The sequence below is a fragment of the Myotis yumanensis genome, unplaced genomic scaffold, assembly GCF_028538775.1.
Source record: "Myotis yumanensis isolate MYYU_CA2020_CCGP unplaced genomic scaffold, mMyoYum1.0.hap1 SCAF_5, whole genome shotgun sequence".
NCBI lineage: Eukaryota > Metazoa > Chordata > Mammalia > Chiroptera > Vespertilionidae > Myotis > Myotis yumanensis.
Genome location: NW_027223756.1, coordinates 102,150,579 through 102,169,263, shown reverse-complemented (window position 1 = coordinate 102,169,263; position 18,685 = coordinate 102,150,579). Strand labels below are relative to the sequence as shown.

General features: G+C 47.5%; 1 protein-coding gene and 1 pseudogene across 2 annotated transcripts in view; both read right to left on the bottom strand.

Annotated features, from left to right (window-relative positions):
* The window catches only part of RUFY1 (RUN and FYVE domain containing 1), a 56,782-nt gene extending 47,598 nt beyond the window's left edge, over positions 1-9,184 (bottom strand). Inside the window, exon 1 of one of the 2 annotated variants that reach the window (XM_070416762.1) lies at positions 8,967-9,184. The gene's annotated coding sequence lies outside the window, so the exon portion shown is untranslated. The remainder of the gene's footprint in view (positions 1-8,966) is intronic. The other variant, XM_070416763.1, reaches the window with a different exon arrangement.
* Positions 9,185-16,636: 7,452 nt separating this feature from the next.
* Positions 16,637-17,836, bottom strand: LOC139010008 (mitotic spindle assembly checkpoint protein MAD2A pseudogene; annotated as a pseudogene).
* Positions 17,837-18,685: the final 849 nt, after the last annotated feature.

The following is an 18,685-nucleotide window of genomic DNA, read 5'->3' as shown; positions in this document are numbered from 1 at the left end:
CCCAAAGGGGTCGTGACCCACAGGCTGAGAACCGCCGCCTTAGCCTCTCGATGCATTGGCCTGGGAGCAGAAAGTCCCACACGCCACCTGGTGGTGGAGCCGCTTGTGATGATTAAGTCACCAGCAACAGGAAGAGCTTTCAATCCCTCACTGCTTTGTTGCACTTAGTTAACGAAGCCGTCTAGGGGAGAGGGGAACACTTCCAGCCCTCCGCTGGGTGTCCTGAATTTAGAAAACTACCCCTCCCAATTATATGTAATCGTTTTCTGCTAGCCTCAATACTCTAGCTGTGCCATTAACTCAATGGACATGTTTCATAAATTAAATGAGCCAAACTGTAGCTCCAAGTTTTTGATGAAAATGGCTTTGAAGTACACGTAAAATAAGTCTTTTGGTAAAAAAATATTGTATTGGCAAAGGTGTAATGAAATAATATTTAGATGGCCCCAACCATTTTGAGCGTTCTGGGTTAAACAAGATAACTAAGTACATAAAAGCATTACAAGCATAATTATCATTAGATAAGTCTTGGTAAAGCCTTTGTTGGAAAACTTCCCAGAGGTTGAGATATTTCTTTAATTGTTTTTAAATTCTGAGAGAATCCTATGTTTTATATTTATACATTTGAAACTTTAATGAAATGGATAATGGGCAAAGGAAATAAAAATTATAAAACCTCCCTGCTTTATTGCACTTAGTTAAGGAAACCTGGTCTAGGGGGTGGGGGGAACACTTGCAAGTTGTATCCTCTCTTGCAAGTCAGATGATTTTCATTTGCCTTGAAAAAAAATTATTGACAGTAGATCAATGTGATTTGGAGCATATACCTTAGAAGTTCAAAGACTTGAGCAACACTGCTCTAACAAAACTGTCTATAATTCTTATTTATATGAACCAGGTTTCTCGGGGATTATATCCATAAAAACAAAAAATTTGGAATAAAATTGATGCTGAGTCCTATCACATTTTATCAGTAAATCATATATATTCATCTACAGATACATGCTAATGAAAAAATCACTACCATTTAGCTCATTTTAACAGAGGCAATTGCGCCTGCCCACCTGGTTTGGCTCAGCGGTTAAGCATTGACCTATGAACCAGGAGGTCATGGTTCAATTCCCAGTCTGGGCACATGTTTGGGTTGTGGGCTCCATTCCCAGTAAGGGGGTGTGCAGGAGAGAATCAATGATTCTCTCTCATCATTGATGTTTCTATCTCTCCCTTCCTCTCTGAAATCAATAAAAATGTATGTTTTTTAAGAGAGAGGCAATTCCATGAAAAATATATGTATGATTATTTATAAAATTATATTTAAATTCCTTTTATCGACTTATTCATCACCAATACTTTTAATGGTACATTCCAAAAGAAAGGTTTTTTCTATACACTTAGAGAGCTTTAGTCACAAGAAAAGTTTATTAAATTTTTATTTACATATTTTTGGCTAAGATATATGATATGATGACCAATAAAAAATTATAAAACATATGGAAGTGGAATGGGAATTCAAGTTCAAGGGGTAAAAGGGAAAAGTGTAAAAATTTTAAATATTAAAAAACATGTTTATTTTTAAGATGAATGCTAGTGCTTATCAAATCATTAAGGTATTTACATATCACTCGATACACTTAAAAGTGATGTAACAGTTTTATTTCAAAAAGTCAATATTTATAATGAGCCAGAAAATATATTCTAAACTTTAAAATTATGATGAAGCCCTAACCGGTTTGGCTCAGTGGATAGAGCGTCGGACTGTGGACTCAAGGGTCCCAGGTTGGATTCTGGTTAAGGGCATGTACCTTGGTTGCGGGCACGTCCCCAGTAGGGAGTGTGCAGGAAGCAGCTGATCAATGTTTCTAACTCTCTACCCCTCTCCCTTCCTCTCTATAAAAAATCAATAAGATATATTAAGAAAAATAAAAAATAAAATTATGATGAAGAACTTTATATGTCAACTTTAAAAGTTGGAGTTTCTTGCCCTGACTGGGTAGCTCAGTTGGTTACAGCATCATCCTGATACACCAAGGTTGCGGGTTCAATCCTGGGTCAGGGCACATACAAGAAACAACCAATGAATAAATAAATAAGTGGAACAACAAATCGATCTCTCTCTCTCTCTCTCTCTCTCTCTCTCTGTTCCCCCTTTCTCTCTCTCTAAAGTAATTTAAAAAAAGTTGAAGTTTCTTCAGGGCAGCGGTTCTCAACCTGTGGCGGTCGAACGACCCTTTCACAGGGGTCGCCTAAGACCATCCTGCATATCAGATGTTTACATTACGATTCATAACAGTAGCAACATTACAGTTATGAAGTAGCAACGAAAATAATTTTATGGTTGGGTCACAACATGAGGAACTGTATTTAAAGGGCCAGAAGGTTGAGAACCACTGCTTTAGAGGGTCATGTGAGCAAAAAACGTGGAGACTAGTGTTTGAGGTGGTCAGAGCTGGGGGTGGCGGCGGCTCCCACCACTGCTGCCGGGAAGGGGGCAGTGCACTGCAGCCAACTCATCCACTCCTGGTTGGTGAGTCACCTATTCCCATTCATGCTCGACTTAGAATTATGGAAAATTCAAGCGGGAGGATCCTCAACCTGGTCTATCTCTCAATTTTACTAGGTTTGTGACCTTGGCCATGCTTTTCACATCTCTAAGCTTCATTAATAATAATTCAACACAACATACAGAATGTCACAAAATTCTACACTTATGGGATTGCCAAATAAGTGGTCTGATCAGGGATTTCAACCTTGGCCCTTTCAGAGGGGCGGGCCTTGACCTAAATGAGCGCGGCAGAGAGGGGCTGAGCTTCAGACCCTCTTGCTGGAAGAATGCTGGCAGTAGAGGTTTCAGAAACTGAGGTCCTGAATTTTTATGTAAAACCTGCTAATTGCCTAAAAAACATTTAAAAAATGCTTTTATACCTTCAAGACAGAAAAAAATACAAACCAGCAGCCACAAACAGCGCAAAGGGCTGCCAGTGTGTTGTAACATCTGGTAGAGAGTAAGAGAAACATGCAAATTGACTGTACCTTTGCCATGCCCAAGCCACGCCCACCAGCCAATCAGAGCGACTATATGCAAATTAACCCAACCAAGATGGCAGCCACGGAGCTGGAGCAAGCAGGAGGCTTGGTTGCCCGGGATGTGGCCTGGGCTAAAGGCAACAAAGTTTCAATTATAGAAACTAAATAAATCCCAGAAACCTGCTTCCAGCCAGCCTCCACTGGGAGCTTGGGTGGCTGGGGGCCGTGGCCAGCCTGCAAACAGCCATCAGCCCCTCACCCAGGCTGGCCACACCCTCAAGGGGTGAGGGTCCCTGCTGGGGGGCTTGACCAGCCTGCAAACAGCCCTCAGCCCCTCACCCAGGCTGGCCAGGCACCCCAGCAGGACCCCCCTCCCTGAAGGGGGTGTGGCCAACCTGAAAACGGCCCTCAGCCGCTCACCCAGGCTGGCCAGGCACTCCAGCAGGGACCCCCACCCTGAAGGGCATGTGGCCAGTCTGAAAACGGCCCTCAGCCCCTCAGCCAGACTGGCCAGGCACCCCAGTGGGGACCCCCACCCTGATCCAGGACACCCTTCAGGGCAAACCAGCCAGCCCCCACCAGTGCACCAGGCTTCTATTCTATATAGTAAAAGGGTAATATGCCTCCCAGCACCAGGATCAGCATGACAGGGGGCAGCGCCCAAACCCCCTGATCGCCCTGCGGCTCTGTGTGTGACAGGGGGCAGGGCCACAACCTCCCTAACCGCCCTGCTCTGTTCGTGACAGGGGGAGGCGCCCCAACCCCCTGATCAGCCCTGCTCTGAGCCTGATAGGGGGGAGCTCCCCAACCCCCTGATCGCCCTGCGGCTCTGTGTGTGACAGGGTGCAGAGCCCTAACCCCCTGATCGGCCCTGCTCTGTGTGTGACAGGGTGCGGCGCCCCAACTCCCGCCGCCCCCCGCCCTCCCGATGGGCCCTGCTCTGTGTGTGACGGGGTAGAGCCATAACCTCCCCAACGGCCCTGCCCTCAGTGTGACAGTGGCGGCGCCCCAACCCCCTGATCGGCCCTGCTCTGTGTGTGACAGGGTGCAGCGCCCCAACTACCCCCCACAGGCCCTGCTCTGTGTGTGACAGGGTAGAGCCATAACCTCCCCATCGGCCCTGCCCTGAGTGTGACAGTGGCAGCGCCCCAACCCCCTGATCGGCCCTGCTCTGTGGGTGATAGAAGGCGGCGCCCCAACCCCCTGATGGGCCCTGCTCTGTGTGTGACAGGGGGCGGTGCCCCAAATCCCCTATCGGCCCTACTCTGTGAGTGACAGGGGGGAGATCCTCAACCCCCTGATGGGCCCTGCTCTGTGCGTGACACGGGTGAGCTCCCCAATCCCCTGATGGGCCCTGCTCTGTGCATGACAGGGGGGAGCTCCTCAACCCCCTGATCGGCCCTGTTCTGAGTGTTACAGGGGGCAGTGCCCCAACCCCCTGATCTGCCCTGCTCTGTGTGTGACAGGGGGCGGTGCCCCAACTCCCCTATTGGCCCTACTCTGTGAGTGACAGGGGGGAGCTCCTCAACCCCCTGATCGGCCCTGCTCTGTGTGTGACAGGGGGGAGCTCCTCAACCCCCTGATCGGCCCTGCTCTGTGCGTGACAGGGGGTGACGCCACAACTTCCCTATCGACCCTGCCTTGAGTGTGACAGGGGGCGGTGCCCCAACCCCCCAATCGGCCCTACTCTGAGTGTGACTAGGGGTGGCATCGCAACCTCCCGATCCGCCCTGCTCTGTGCATGACAGGGGGCAGCGTCCCAACTCCCCAATCGGCCCTGCTCTGAGCCCAACCAGGGGCTGCACCTAGGGATTGGGCCTGCCCTCTGCCACCCGGGAGCAGGCCTAAGCCAGCAGGTCATTATCTCCTGAGGGGTCCCAGACTGCGAGAGGGCACAGGACGGGCTGAGGGACCCCCCCCCCCCCCGAGTGCACAAATTTTTGTGCACCGGGCGTCTAGTATATATATAAAAGACTAATATGCTGTGTCCAACTGTCCAACTAGTCGTTATGACATGCACTGACCATCAGGGGGCAGACACTTAACACAGGAGCTGCCGAGCTGTAGTGACTTGGCAGCTGCGGCTCTCAGGTGACACACCCTGAAACCAGAGAGGAGGGAACCTGATTCCTCACAGGACCACGTGATTCCACCTCCGGCCGTGGGTGGGACACTATTGTTGCTGGGACACTATTGGTCTTGAATCTGGTTTACTGCACACTTGTATTTGTGTTCCACACCCTGTACCACAGTAACTTTGCAGAGTGCCCTCTTGCACTCTGGGGACCCTCAGGGAATGTCGGAGAGCCAGTTTCAGCCCGATCCCCACAGGCCAGGCTGAGGGACCCCACCTGCCGGAGGGTTCCTGCTCACTCCACAGATGCCTTTCAAGCCACAGTTCCACCCCAGGTGCAGCCGGCCAAGGAGGGACAGCGGGAGGTTGGCTCCAGGGCATGTCTGGCCCATCTCACCCAGTCCCGCCCTGCCAGCCACCTTCTAATTAATTTCCTTTCAATGTGCATGAATCTGTGCACCGGGTCACTAGTCTCTATATATAAAAGGCTAATATACTGAGTGTCCGACCGTTCACTATGACACGCACTGACCACCACGGGGGAGACGCTCAATGCAGGAGCTTCCATGACATGCACTGGCCGGCACCACAAACCAACACTTGGCTTCCCCTAAGTGGGACACAGGCCCCGCCACCACCCCGGAGTGACACCCCACCAAATCACAGCCAACGCTGCCAAGACCCCATGGTGCAAAATGCAGCCCATAGCCCAGCCTAGCCCGGAAATGGTCGCTGTGGGCTCTGGGTAATGACATCACGTAGCAATGCCTGCTTCCTCTCCCTAGTGACTAGTCTCCTTAGAGTTTCTGCAGCCCAGGAACACAGGTGAAAACACTTTACACTATAACCAAATGCTGTGAAGCGTTTTCCCATGCCTCATCTCATTTGATCCTCACAGAAGTCCTGGAGTAGGTAGATAGGAGACTCGGTGGAATCCTATTTTCTTTTCATTAGCCAGAAAACAGAGATTTAGAAAGCTTAGAAACTTGACCCGACTGAAAAGAAGTAAGAAATGGTGGACCTTGAAAATGACTTCAGATTTTCTCAATGTGCAGAATATGGTCAGACACTGCTGCAGTTAAAAATTTTCCCATTGTTCTCCCTGCGTGATCTACAATAATAATCGGCTTCGTGTTGATATTTACTGCTGTGTTGCTGACAATTACCTGAAAGAGAAGTTGGGGTGCTTCACGGGGCTGGAAAAAGTTTAGCTACATCAGAAAGCAGGTCTAGCCCTAACCGGTTTGGTTCAGTGGATAGAACGTCGGCCTGTGGACTGAAGGGTCCCAGGTTCGATTCCAGTCAAGGGCATGTACCTTGGTTGCGGGCACATCCCCAGTAGGGGGTGTGCAGGAGGCAGCTGATCGATGTTTCTCTCATACCGATGTTTCTAACTCTCTATCCCTCTCCCTTCCTCTCTGTAAAAAAACCAATAAAATAGCCCTAGCCGGTTTCGCTCAGTGGATAGAGCGTCGGTCGGCCTGTGGACTGAAAAGTCCAGGGTTCGATTCTGGTCAAGGGCACATGCCTGAGTTGTAGGCTCAATCCCCAGTGGGGGGCATGCAAGAGGCAGCCAATCAATGATCCTCTCTCATCACTGATGTTTCCATCTCTCTCTCCCTCTCCCTTCCACTCTGAAATCAATAAAAATATTTTTTAAAAAATCAATAAAAAATATTTTTTTAAAAAAGAAAGCAGGCCTAATTAAGCAAGTTTATTCTATATCTATAAAAGGCTAAGTTGACTCATGCATGTGTGATACATATGAAGCTCTTGTTGGTGCCAATCACATGCGTGTGTTTCAATCTCTCATTGTTGATCGTGAATTTGGTTGACACTTGTATCATAGAGAAAGGGCAAATAGTGATATTAAAATATTTCTTCTAATTAATTTCCTCTCAATGTGCATGAATTCGTGCACTGGGCCACTCGTTTACTTATAAAATCAGAAGCCCCAAGGCATTGAGGTATTATGATTGAGAGCATGGTCTCGAGAGGCAGATGTCTTGGTTCCAGTACTGCCTCTGCCATGTCTAAGCAACTGGGTCAAGTTACTTCTCTTTCAGTTTGTCTCTTTAAAAAATGGGGAGAATAATGGTACCTATTATGTGGGGCTGGCTACCGGGCAGAGAGGAGGAAGTCAATCTCCCCTTCTTAGGGTCTAAGGCATTACAACTTCCTGCAGGGGTACAGTCTGTATCTGGCTGGGGTGGTGTGAGGCCCCTGCCCAGATGCCTGCCTAGTGTGCTGTGGTGCTGCCAGCCTGACTGCCCTGCCCTGAGACGCAGAAGGTGTGACCTCCAGCTCCCTCACCCCCACCCCAGGCCCGCAGTGGTCATGGAGTAGCGTCAGGGAGGGAGAGACAGCCCCCGGGTAGTCCTTAGTGGCCCGGGAGGCTGAGAACCTGTCCCCAGGAGGCAGTGGAAGGTGGAACCACACACGAGCCCACCTCCAGGCCCCGCTTCCCCACGTGCTCCCTTGTTCCACTGGACTTCACTTACGAAACACAAGCTCAGAGATATAATTACGGAGAATTTCAAGCATGGGGCACTGCTCAGAGCACAGTCCTGGGTGACCATGCTAACCACAGCCTGCACTGGCTACACCAGGAAGCCAGGCCTGCTAGTATGCAGTATTGTGAAGATAAAATGAATTAATGTATGCAGAGGTTTAAGATAAAACCTGCCACTTAGGAAGCACAATTTAAGTGTTGGCTATTATTCACCTACTATAAATGGAAAACAAGTACTTTTCAAATACAGTGTGGGGCAAAAGTAGGTTTACAGTTGTGAGTACACTAGTTTATTCTTGTATTATTTATTAATCGTTGTATTATTTTCCGTATGAACAACTGTAAGCTTACTTTTCCCCAGCCCTGTGTGCATTTGTGTGCTGGGCCCTGACGAATTTTATTTGCTGACTACATGCCAGGAACCATCTAAGAGGCCCCAGGGGACCACGGCCTGGCTCTCAGGACGGCCAGGGCGCGGGGTACACCAACACCAGGGGCTGCAGGAAGCTGGCAAGCTCGCGGAACCAGAAATCCGGGTTGAACAGCTTTCTCATTACCTTCCAGAACTACTCTTCGTTGCCAGAATCTCAAGTCCACCTTTAAACTTTGCTCAGTTTCTCTTAACCACTGCGATGTTCACACTATTCCGGTGTCCGTGCTGCTTCTGCAGCACATTTCCCGGAGGGTAGGACACAATCGGGAAGCCTCCACGGCGCACTAACACTTCAGGGAGCGGGCCCCGCAGCGGCTGTCCCGCCCCGAGCGGCACGCAGGCTGGACAGTCACACCTTTCATGTGTCCCTTCCCCCCACAAATGTGCTCACACTCTTTGTAGACGCCAAGAGCTGTAAAGGACCGTAAGAGATCACGGGGTGAGGACAAGAAATGTCCCAGTTTCCACCTGGGAAGCGCGGTGCTGGGTGCATCACACCGCGCGTGGGCAGCGGGCTCCGGCTGGCCTGCACCACACCCCCAGCTCGGCGCGTGCGGGATCCCGGGGCGGTCACCCCCGCAGGTGCGTGCGGGCGGGCAGAGAACCGCCCCGAATCTGATGAAGTATTTTAAAGTTCATGCAGAGACCTCAGCGCAAACACTTCCCAAAGCTCGCCCAGGAGAACGAGGGTGCAGTCCAGGGAGCGCACGGGGGCGGAGGGAGCACACGGGGGCGGGGCGCAGGGGGCGGGGCGCACGGGGGCGTCCACACCCGCCCCCCAAGCCCACGTGCCCATCCGGGCGCGGCCACGGCGCAGAGAAAACAGGACGCGGCAGATGGAGGACCTCCCCCAGCCAGGCCCGGCCGGCCCGGCCCCACCCACGGCCCACCCGTCGGAACCCGCAGCGCAAACACTGACGTACCTGCGCGCGCCGCGCCCTCCGCGCCGTCCGGCCCCTCGGCCGCGCGCAGCGCGCCCCCGAAGCTGGCCGACAGGTTGCCCGTGGCCCGGCGCGCCAGGGTCAGGATGGGCGCCGACCAGCCCTCCGCCGCCGCCCGCCGCCTCGCCCCGCTCGGCAGGTCCCCCGGGCCTGGCAGCTGGCTCCTGTCCACCACCTCGAACTCTTCTCCGGGCTCCGGCCCCGGCCCCCCCCTCCGCCGGGCCGCCGTCGCCCCTGCTGGCGGCCATCTTGGCCGCGTCACGTGGCCCCGTCACGAGGGCGCGTCACGTGGCGCGCGGTGGCGCCTCCCGCGGGCGGGCGTGAGGGTTGGCGCCCCGGCCGCCCCGCTTTCCCTCCGCGTCTCGCTCCTTCCCTGCTCCCCTCGTGGCAGGTTGGGGGCCCCCTCATCACCGAGCCGACGCCCACCTGCCCGCCGGGGGGGCTGCTGCGTGGGGCCGGGTGCGGGCTTCCTCCCCGCAGGGGCCCGCCGGGCGGAACGCAGCCCCCGGACTAGGTTTTCTTTGTGACGCTGGTTCCCCTTTTTTATTTTCAGCTCCTATTTTCCTTTTTCTACTTCGTCATGCTTCTGCAGGAGCCTCAGGACAAGCCCTAGAAAGGGCGGGAAAGTGTTGTAATGTACCCCGCAAATCACACGAGGACGCCTCAAGAAGTTGAATTAAAGAGTCATATTTATTGCAAATCCGGGACTATGAGGGGCCATTTCCCAGATCATAGTGATAAGATGGCCGCAACACCAGATCATATAGGCAAAAATCACAAAGGTATTGATTACCTCCCAGGGTTTGGAATGAGGAACCTGGTTCGCAAAAAAGCAGTTCACAGAAGCAGAATTAATCATGTTAATTACAGTTCTGGGTCTCCGGGTCACTGAGTTGGCACAACTCATTATCTAGAGCCATCGAGGCAATTTAGAGTAATTGTGCTGTCCTGGTTCCCAGGTACAGAGGAATTCGCTTTCTAAAACCAGTAAGATCACAATCAATGGGATATTCACATCACAATCAATAAGGCATTCAATCAAATGGGATGATTTATAAAATTCAGAAAATCAAAATAACATTTCTATTGTTAAGCCAAACGGCAGGGTTAGAGTTAAACTATAGCTTCTACCTGAGAAGATTGCTATCATACTTCAAAAGGACACGGAGAGGAGAGGCAGGGAACAGAATTTAAGAAAAAATTAAGTACAGCAGGTTGGCGGGGAAGAGCACACTGGTGGGCGGAGATCTCGAGGTTCCGGTTCTGCTGTTAATTATCTAAGTGGGGCAGTAACAGAACCGACCTCCTCAAAAAGACGGTTTTGCAGGAGGAGCTCCGGTCGGACGTTCGCCGTTGTGATGACTCACCCACCATGAGGCCTGGGAGGGCGCTCTGCACGTGCAAGAAGTTAGACTATTTTGTCACTTGGAAACGAAGAAAAGTTGACAAAATAGAAACCCAAATTTCATTAGCTTTTGACATCTTTTTTTTTTTTTTTGCAAAGTGCTGTGTGTGGCCTCATCAAACCAGAACTGTTTGGTCTGACTCCCAGAGTGCTTAAACTTTAAAATATTGATTGATCCATTGGTTGATTTTTTAGAGAGAGAAAAAGAGGTTTGTTGTTCTACCTCCGTATGCACTATTGGTCAGTTCTTGCATGTGCCCTGTCTGGGGTCGATCCCACAACCCTGGTGTGCTGGGCCAGGCTCTAACCAACCGAGCTACCGGTCAAGGCCTTAAGCTCAAATATTTTAAATTGTTGCAGATATTTAGAAATTAAGAAATTTTGCATAAAAATCTGGACTTTTTAAACTGATTTTTTTCCTTTAAAATTGTAACATTTTTTTCTCAGCATTTATTCCCCTATACCAGTGATGGCGAACCTATGACACGCGTGTCAGAGGTGACACTCGAACTCATTTTTGTGGTTGATTTTTCTTTGTTAAATGGCATTTAAATATATAAAATAAATATAAAAAATATAAGTCTTTGTTTTACTATGGTTGCAAATATCAAAAAATTTCTATATCTGACACGGCACCAGAGTTAAGTTAGGGTTTTTCAAAATGCTGACACGCCGAGCTCAAAAGGTTCGCCATCACTGGTCTAGCCCCTTCACTGGTTTTCAGAATCTGGCTGGTTCTGGTTCGGCTGGTTCCGGAAGGCCAGTGTTCGGAGTGGGGTGGGGAGTGAGTGGGAAATGGTGGGAGTGTTGGAGTTGTCATGTGGCTGAGGATTGGGATGGACAGGGTGGTACCAAGTCTTGTCCAGGACCCATCAGGACTCCAGTGCCCCTGAACAGTCACATAAGTGAAATGCTTGTTTATAATGACCAGAGCTGGATCTAATTCCATTTTGTGTAAAAATATAAACTCTTTTTGGGGGGCAGGGGCGGGAACCGTTTTAACATTGTATCAGGCTGTGCCTGAGTAACAGCCCCAAATCTCCGGGGCCTAACATAACCAAAGTTGGTTTCTCATCGCCCTTCACTGGAGGCCCTGGGCTTTGGAGGGTCCCTCTCTGGGAGCAGAGCTTCACATCAACATTACCTGCCCCGGTACTTGAGCGACAGGCTTCACTTACACGCATTCCACTGTCCAGAGCAAGTCACATAGCACCTCCAACTTCACGGGAGTTGGAAGGGTAAGTCCCATGAGTGCCTGGGAAAAGGAGAATTGTGAGTATTGTGAGCAGTACCATGAATGTAGCCTGAATTTTCCCAGAATGCAACTAAATTGATTTGTTCAGAAACTGAGAGGTATTAACCATTTCGGAACATCTCATCACCCACAACACTTGCTTTTGGTATTTGAGATGTTAAGACAGTGCCTGTGGTGTCGCAATCATGGGGATTTTATATAAAGGTGCAAATGTCTGGTTACAGTATTTCTTTTAGTGGTAGTTGTACCTCATTTACATATTGAAATACATATTATAGACTTATTTCTCTTTTATATTACAGTTAGGACAGATTATTTTTTTAAAAAATGTTTAAGACTTGTTAGGTTTATTATCTATGAATTTTATTTCATAATTGTAAATGGGGCATTATAAAATATGTATTCCTGGTAAGGTAGGTAATTGAGTGTGCTGATAATAATCTTAATTCTCCTGGCAACAAACATGGCAATTCTAATGAAGAGGATGTGTGTGTTTTACTTTAGGTCAAAACAGTAAAATTTAGAAGAAACTCTGACATATTTATGTTATTTTCTGTAATTTCCCATATGCTTGAAATGTTCTATAATGAAAATTCCTTTCCCGAGCCCACCCCAACATTTTTTTTTATACCATTGCCCTGTGTGGTTGTCCCCAGCTCTTTTCTCCTCTCTGCTTGGGCCCCGTTCCTTATGGGTTTCATTTGTCCGCTGCATTCTCCCGAGTGTGATTCCACCCTTAGCCCGTTGCCATTCTTGATTTTCTTTCCGATCTTTTGGTGGATTCTCACCACATTTAGATTTTGTCGAATGCTTTTTCTGTGTGTATTGACATAATCATGTGATTCTTGTCTTTCAATTTGTGTATGTGATGTACCATGTTTATTGATTTGTGAATATTGTACCATCCTAGCATCCCTGGAATAAATCCCACATGGTCATGGTGTATGATCTTTTAATATATTGCTGGATCCTATTTGCTAATATTTTCATCTATGTTCAGCAGGGATATTGGCCTGTACTTCTCTTTCTTTGTAGTGTCTTTATCTGGTTTTGGAATTAGGATAATGCTGGCCTCATAAAGAGTTTGGAAGTGTTCCTTCTTCTTTGATTTTTGAAATCATTTGAGGAGTACAGGTGTTACTTCTTCTTTGAATGTTTGGTAAAACTTCCCTGGGAAGCTGTCTAAACCTGGGCTTTTGTTTGCTGGAAGTTTTTTCCTTACTGTTTCTATTTCATTAGTTGTTATTGGCCTATTCAGGTTTTCTGATTCTTCCTGATTCAGTTTTGGGAGATTGTATTTTTCTAGGAATTTGTCCATTTCATCCACATTGTCCAGCTTGTTGTCAATAGTTATTCATAGTATTTTCTTACTATCCTTTGTATTTCTGTGGTGTCAGTTGTTACATCTCTGCTTTCGTTTCTGATTTTATTTATTTGGGTCCTCTCTCTTAGCTTCTTGATGAGTCTGGCTAATGGTTCATCAATCTTGTTTATCCTTTCAAAGAACCAGCTCTAGATTTCATTGATTTTTTTTGTATTGTCTTTTTAGTCTCTATGTCATTTATTTCTGCTCTAATCTTTACTATTTCCTTCCTTCTACTTACACTGGGATTTTCTTGTTGTTCTCTTCTTAGTTCTTTAAGTTGTAGGGTTAAATAGTTTATTACTGGTTTTTCTCCTTTTTTTGAGGTATGCCCGTAGTGCTATGAACTTTCCTCTCAGGACTGCTTTGGCTGTGTCCCAGAGATGTGGGGTTGTTGTGTGTTTATTTTCATTTGTTTCCAAGAACTTTTAAAAAAATATATTTTATTGTTTTTTTTTTTACAGAGGAAGGGAGAGGGATAGAGAGTTAGAAACATCGATGAGAGAGAAACATTGATCAGCTGCCTCCTGCATACTCCCCACTGGGCATGTGCCCACAACCAAAGCACATGCCCTTGACCAGAATCGAACCTGGGACCCCTGAGTCCGCAGGCCGATGCTCCCTCCACTAAGCCAAACCGGCCAGGGCTCCATGAAGTTTTTTATTTCTTTCTTGATATCATTGGTAACCCATAACATGCTATTTAACCTCCATGTATTTGAATATTTTGGGGTGTTTTTTTACTGTAGTTGATTTCTAATTTCATTCCACTGTGATCTGAGAAGATGCTTGATATGATTTCAGTCTTCTTCAACTTGTAGAGACTTGTTTTGTGTCCTAACATGTGGTCTGTCTTTGAGAATGACCCATGTGCACTTGAGAAGAATGTATATTCTGCTGCTTTGGGCTGAAATGTTCTATAAATGTCAATGAAATCCATCTGATCCAGTGTGTCCTTTAAAGTCACTGTTTCCTTGTTAATTTTTTTTGTCTGGAAGATCTATCCAGTGAAGTCAGCAAGGTGTTAAAGTCCCCTACTATGATTGTATTGTTGTTGATCTCTCTGTTAAAGTCTTCTAGAAGTTTTAAAAATATATTTAGGTGCTCCTAAGTTGAAAATCTATTTTGTCAGATATGAGTATTGCTTCTCCAGCTTTTTTTTTTCTTTTCCCTTCACTCTCATCCTGTGTGTATCTTTTTGTTCTGAGGTGGGTGTTTTGTAGACAGCATATAGTTGGGTCATTTTTTTTGTATCCATTCAGCTACCCTATGTCCTTTGATTGAAACATTTAATCCATTTACATTTAGTTTACTATTGATAGGTACTTGTTGATTGCCATTTTAATTCTGTATGGCTAGGTTTCTCTCTCTCTTTTGTCTTCTCATTATAGCAGTCCCTTTAGCATTTCTTGTAATTCTGGCTTGGTGGTGATGTACTCCTTTAGCCTTTTTTTTTTTTTTTTTCATCTGGGAAGCTCTTTATTTGACCATCTATTTTGAATGATAGCCTTGCTGGATATAGTAATCTTGTTTTCAGATCCTTGCTTTCCATTACCTTGAGTACTTCATGCAATTCCCTTCTTGCCTGTAGAGTTTCTTTTCTTTCTTTCTTTTAATATAATTTTATTTTTATTTTTGTAGGGGTTTTTGTGTGTGTGTGTTTCTTTTAATCCTCACCCAAGGATGTTTTTTCATTGAGTTTTTAGAGAGAGTGGAAGAGAGGGAAAGACAGAGAGAAACATCAATATGAGAGAAAAACACATTGATTAATTGCCTCCTGCATGAGCCCCAACCAGGGCCCGGGCCAGAGAGGAGCCTGCAACTGAGGTACATGCCCTTGACCACAATCAAACCCAGGCCCCTTTGTTCCACAGGCCAATGCTCTATGCACTTAACCAAAGTGGCTAGGACTGGCCTATAGAGTTTCTGATGAGAAATCAAGTGTCAGCCTTTTGGGAGCTCCTTTGTAGGTAACAGTTTTCTTTTCTTTTGCTGCCTTTAAGATTCTATTTGTCTTTAATTTTTGGCATTTTAATTATGATTTGTCTAGGCATGGGCCTGTTTGGTTCTTCTTGCTTGGGGTTTGTGCCTCCTGAACTTGTATGACTTTTTCCTTTACCAGGTTAGGGAAGTTTTCTGCCATTATTTCTTCAAACATATTTTCTATCCCTGTCTCCTTTTCTGCCTCTTCTGGCACACCTGCTATTCTAATATTGTTACGTTTCACATTGTCCCACAGCTCCCTTAAGCTGTCGTCCTGTTTTTAATTGTTTTTTTCTTTTTGATTCTCGATTGAGTGATTTTTTTCAATCCTGTCTTCGAATTCACTGATTCAATCCTCAGCTTCTTCTAATCTGCTGTGTATTCCTTCCAATGTGTTCTTTATTTGTGCTGTGTCAGTCTTTATTTCTGTTTTCATAGTTACCATATCTTTTCTCATGCTGTTAAGCATCTTTACCATCATTATTCTGAACTCTGTTTCAGATAAATTTTTTATCTCTGCTTCATTTATCTCTTCTTCTGGAGAATTCTCTTGTTCTTTCATTTGGGGGTTGTTTTTTTGTCTCCTCATTTTGGCTGCCTTTTTGGGTTTGTGACTATGTATTAGGTAGATCTGCTATGCCTCTCAATCTCTAGTGCAGGACAGTGTCAAACACTGTTTCTGACTAATTAGATTGAGCAAAGACTCAAAGCCTCAAGAGATCACCTCTGCTTACAGACGGATAGGATTCCGTCTTTAATAGCCCTTAGGCCAGCGGTTCTCAACCTGTGGGTCGTGACCCCTTTGGCGGTCAAACCATCCTGCATATCAGATATTTTACATTACAATTCATAACAGTAGCAACATTACAGTTATGAAGTAGCAACGAAAATAATTTTATGGTTGGGTCACAACATGAGGAACTGTATTTAAAGGGCCAGAAGGTTGAGAACCACTGCCTTAGGCAATCGTGCCAGGTGTGAGAGCTTTTTTCAGCAGGGTGGGGCAGTTGCTTCTGCCTGGAGGCTAATTATTATTTTTAGTCTCTTAAGTGGCCTCAGGGTAAGGTGTTTTCCCCCCAGACAAAGCCACCTGTATAACAAATGTCTGTGTGGGAAAGATATCCTCAGCTGTGTGAGGAAAGGACTCAGCACAGGAAACGGGTGTCTGCCTTCTGAGCTCTATTCCCAGAGCCCCCAATCCTGGCTTCTGCTCACACAGCTCCAGTCCACTTTTCCCTCCCTCTGCTGGAGTGCAAGGTGGGTGGCTTCAGGGGGAATTTTGTGCCTGAATTTCTAGCCGCCGCTCCCTGGCAAGCAGCAACCCTGCTGCTTTTCACAACCAGATGTTTTGTGGGTACCCTTCTCAGTTCTGGTGCTCTTTGCTGGAGGGCCCAGCTTGGGGATTAGATCCCAGAGTTCTCAGTGGCTCCCCCCATAGCTGAGATATCTCTCTGGAACTTCAGTTGCTGTCTGTGGGCACCCGGCCAGCCGTTTCACACCTCCATCCTTCCTACTAATCTCTATGTGGTCTCCACTTTGGGTTCTCCGGTATCAGGGTTCACTCCAGTGAGTCCTCCATTGATTATTCAGGACGTTTTTCTGTATTTTATTTTTATTTTTATTTTTATCAGTCATTTAAAGCTTGATTTTATAAAACACAAAAAGACATCAAGAGTTCTGTATCAGCGGAATTGAAACAGGAGAAATAGCAACAGATTTGTAAGTGTAAATTATATACATTAAAGTCAAGTAATTGAGGGTTTTCAATATGGAAACTATACAAATGAAATAAATGGCAAAAGGACCTGCTAGGAATACTGTGACTGTGGCTGATCAGTTACTTTAGAACTAAACAAAGATCCTGATATTCGGACTTCTTTTGCTGTTCCATATTCACCTAGACTCGGAGTCAGGCTACTTGACTGAAAGTTCTGATTTAGGAAGGCATTTAGCTGAATAGCAAAAGTTTCCCATCTCCAGTTTCCACCTTCAAAGGTGACATTCCAGTGCTGACGTGACCTGCTGGTTCCCTTCGAACAGTGTCATCCCCATGGAAATCATGTCAACCCCATGGACAGTCAAACAGGCACAAACAAATGGACAATACGCACAGTGCAGTGAAGTACAAGGCTAAGTTTCCCCACCTCAAAAGTATCAATGGAACAAAACAAGAACTACGTTGACTTGGCCGCAGGACACGTGTGGGATTCCATTCCGCCCCGGCTCCTTCAGTCGTTGACGGGGATCTTGTAGGCCACCATGCTGTTCACCTTGTGGATGGTCGTCGTGAAGGAGCGCAGGCGGACCTGCTCAGAATTGGCAATGAACTGCGGTCCGGACTCTTCCCACTTCTCGGGTACAACCAAGTCTTTGTCTGTGTAGATCAGCAGGTCAAATGAACAGGAAGCCTCCAGCAGCGGCAGGAAGGTCACCGTGGTGGTGATCTGTCTGATGACCGAGCGGATCTCGTCCTGGATGGCTTTCTGAGACTTCTCCCTGGGTGCACTGTCATCTCTGGCCGTCTTGTCACACTCGATGTCAAACTGCCACCTCTCCAGGACCTCCCCGTCTTCAATATTCGAGATGACCACCACCAGCTTCTGCACGGAGCACTTGTACAGCCAATCTTTCAGCTGCTCCACCACGTTGCTCAGGTACTTCATGAGCGCGGGGTCCGTGGTGACCCGCAGGGTGAGCCCGTACTTCTGCACGCGAGTGAAGGTTTCGGACGGGTAAACGCCGCGCTGGTACAAAATGCTGTTGATGCCAAATGAGAAGAACTCGGCCACGATGTCGGCGCTGCCGCGCAGGGTGATGCCCTGCTCCCGGGACAGCTGCCGCGCCATGGCCAGGCCCGCCGCCGGCGCGCGCCCCCCGCACAGGCCTCCTCGCAGCCCCAGCAGCTCCCGCCACTCGGTTCAAATGTAACGACGCCGCCGTTTTTCTGTATTTTAGTTGTAATTCCAGTTTGTTCTTGGGAGCATGTCTGTGCAGCATCCACTTACTCTGCCATCATTTTCTCCAGTTCTCACCACATTTAGAACCTGTCTGTCAAATCTGGCCCTGTCCTTCTAGTCCTAGTGCCACATGGATTCACACCTGGGTTTTGTAGTCACCCTTCAGTACGTCTCCTTGTGTCTTGGGGCTTTACTTCCTCTGTTCTGTTCTTGACGCCTCAGCCCTTGGGCTTCCTAAGGCTCAGGGCTGATCCTTTTATCTTCCAGCTTACAAACCTCCTTTGCTTCCCCTGCAGAGGAGGCTTTGTCTTGTCCATGTGCTGCAGATGCAGATTGCTCACTGTGTCCTCAGTGAGGACGGGAAATGGAGTTGTGCAGCACCCTAGGCTGGTTTGCTGATTGGCCTGAACCCAAAGCAATTCCCAGAGATGGATCCTCCTGGCCTCGTTGGTTCCGTTGGTTCCATGAGTTGGTTCCATCAGCTGAGAGTGCCTGGGGCTTCACTGATTGTGTCTCACATGTACAAAGTATACATTTTGGTTGGCATAGTCTAGGAGATCTTTACTGTCTGGACATAGTTGGTATCCTGGTGCAAACCGTTGGCTATGAGCATTGTCCCTTAGACCCTCTGAGGTGATGGAATGTTGTAGGTTTGTGCTGGACTGTATGAGCACTTGCAGTGTGGCTCATGAGACTGATGAAGGGAATGTTACTGTAATTACATTAAAATACCTCTAT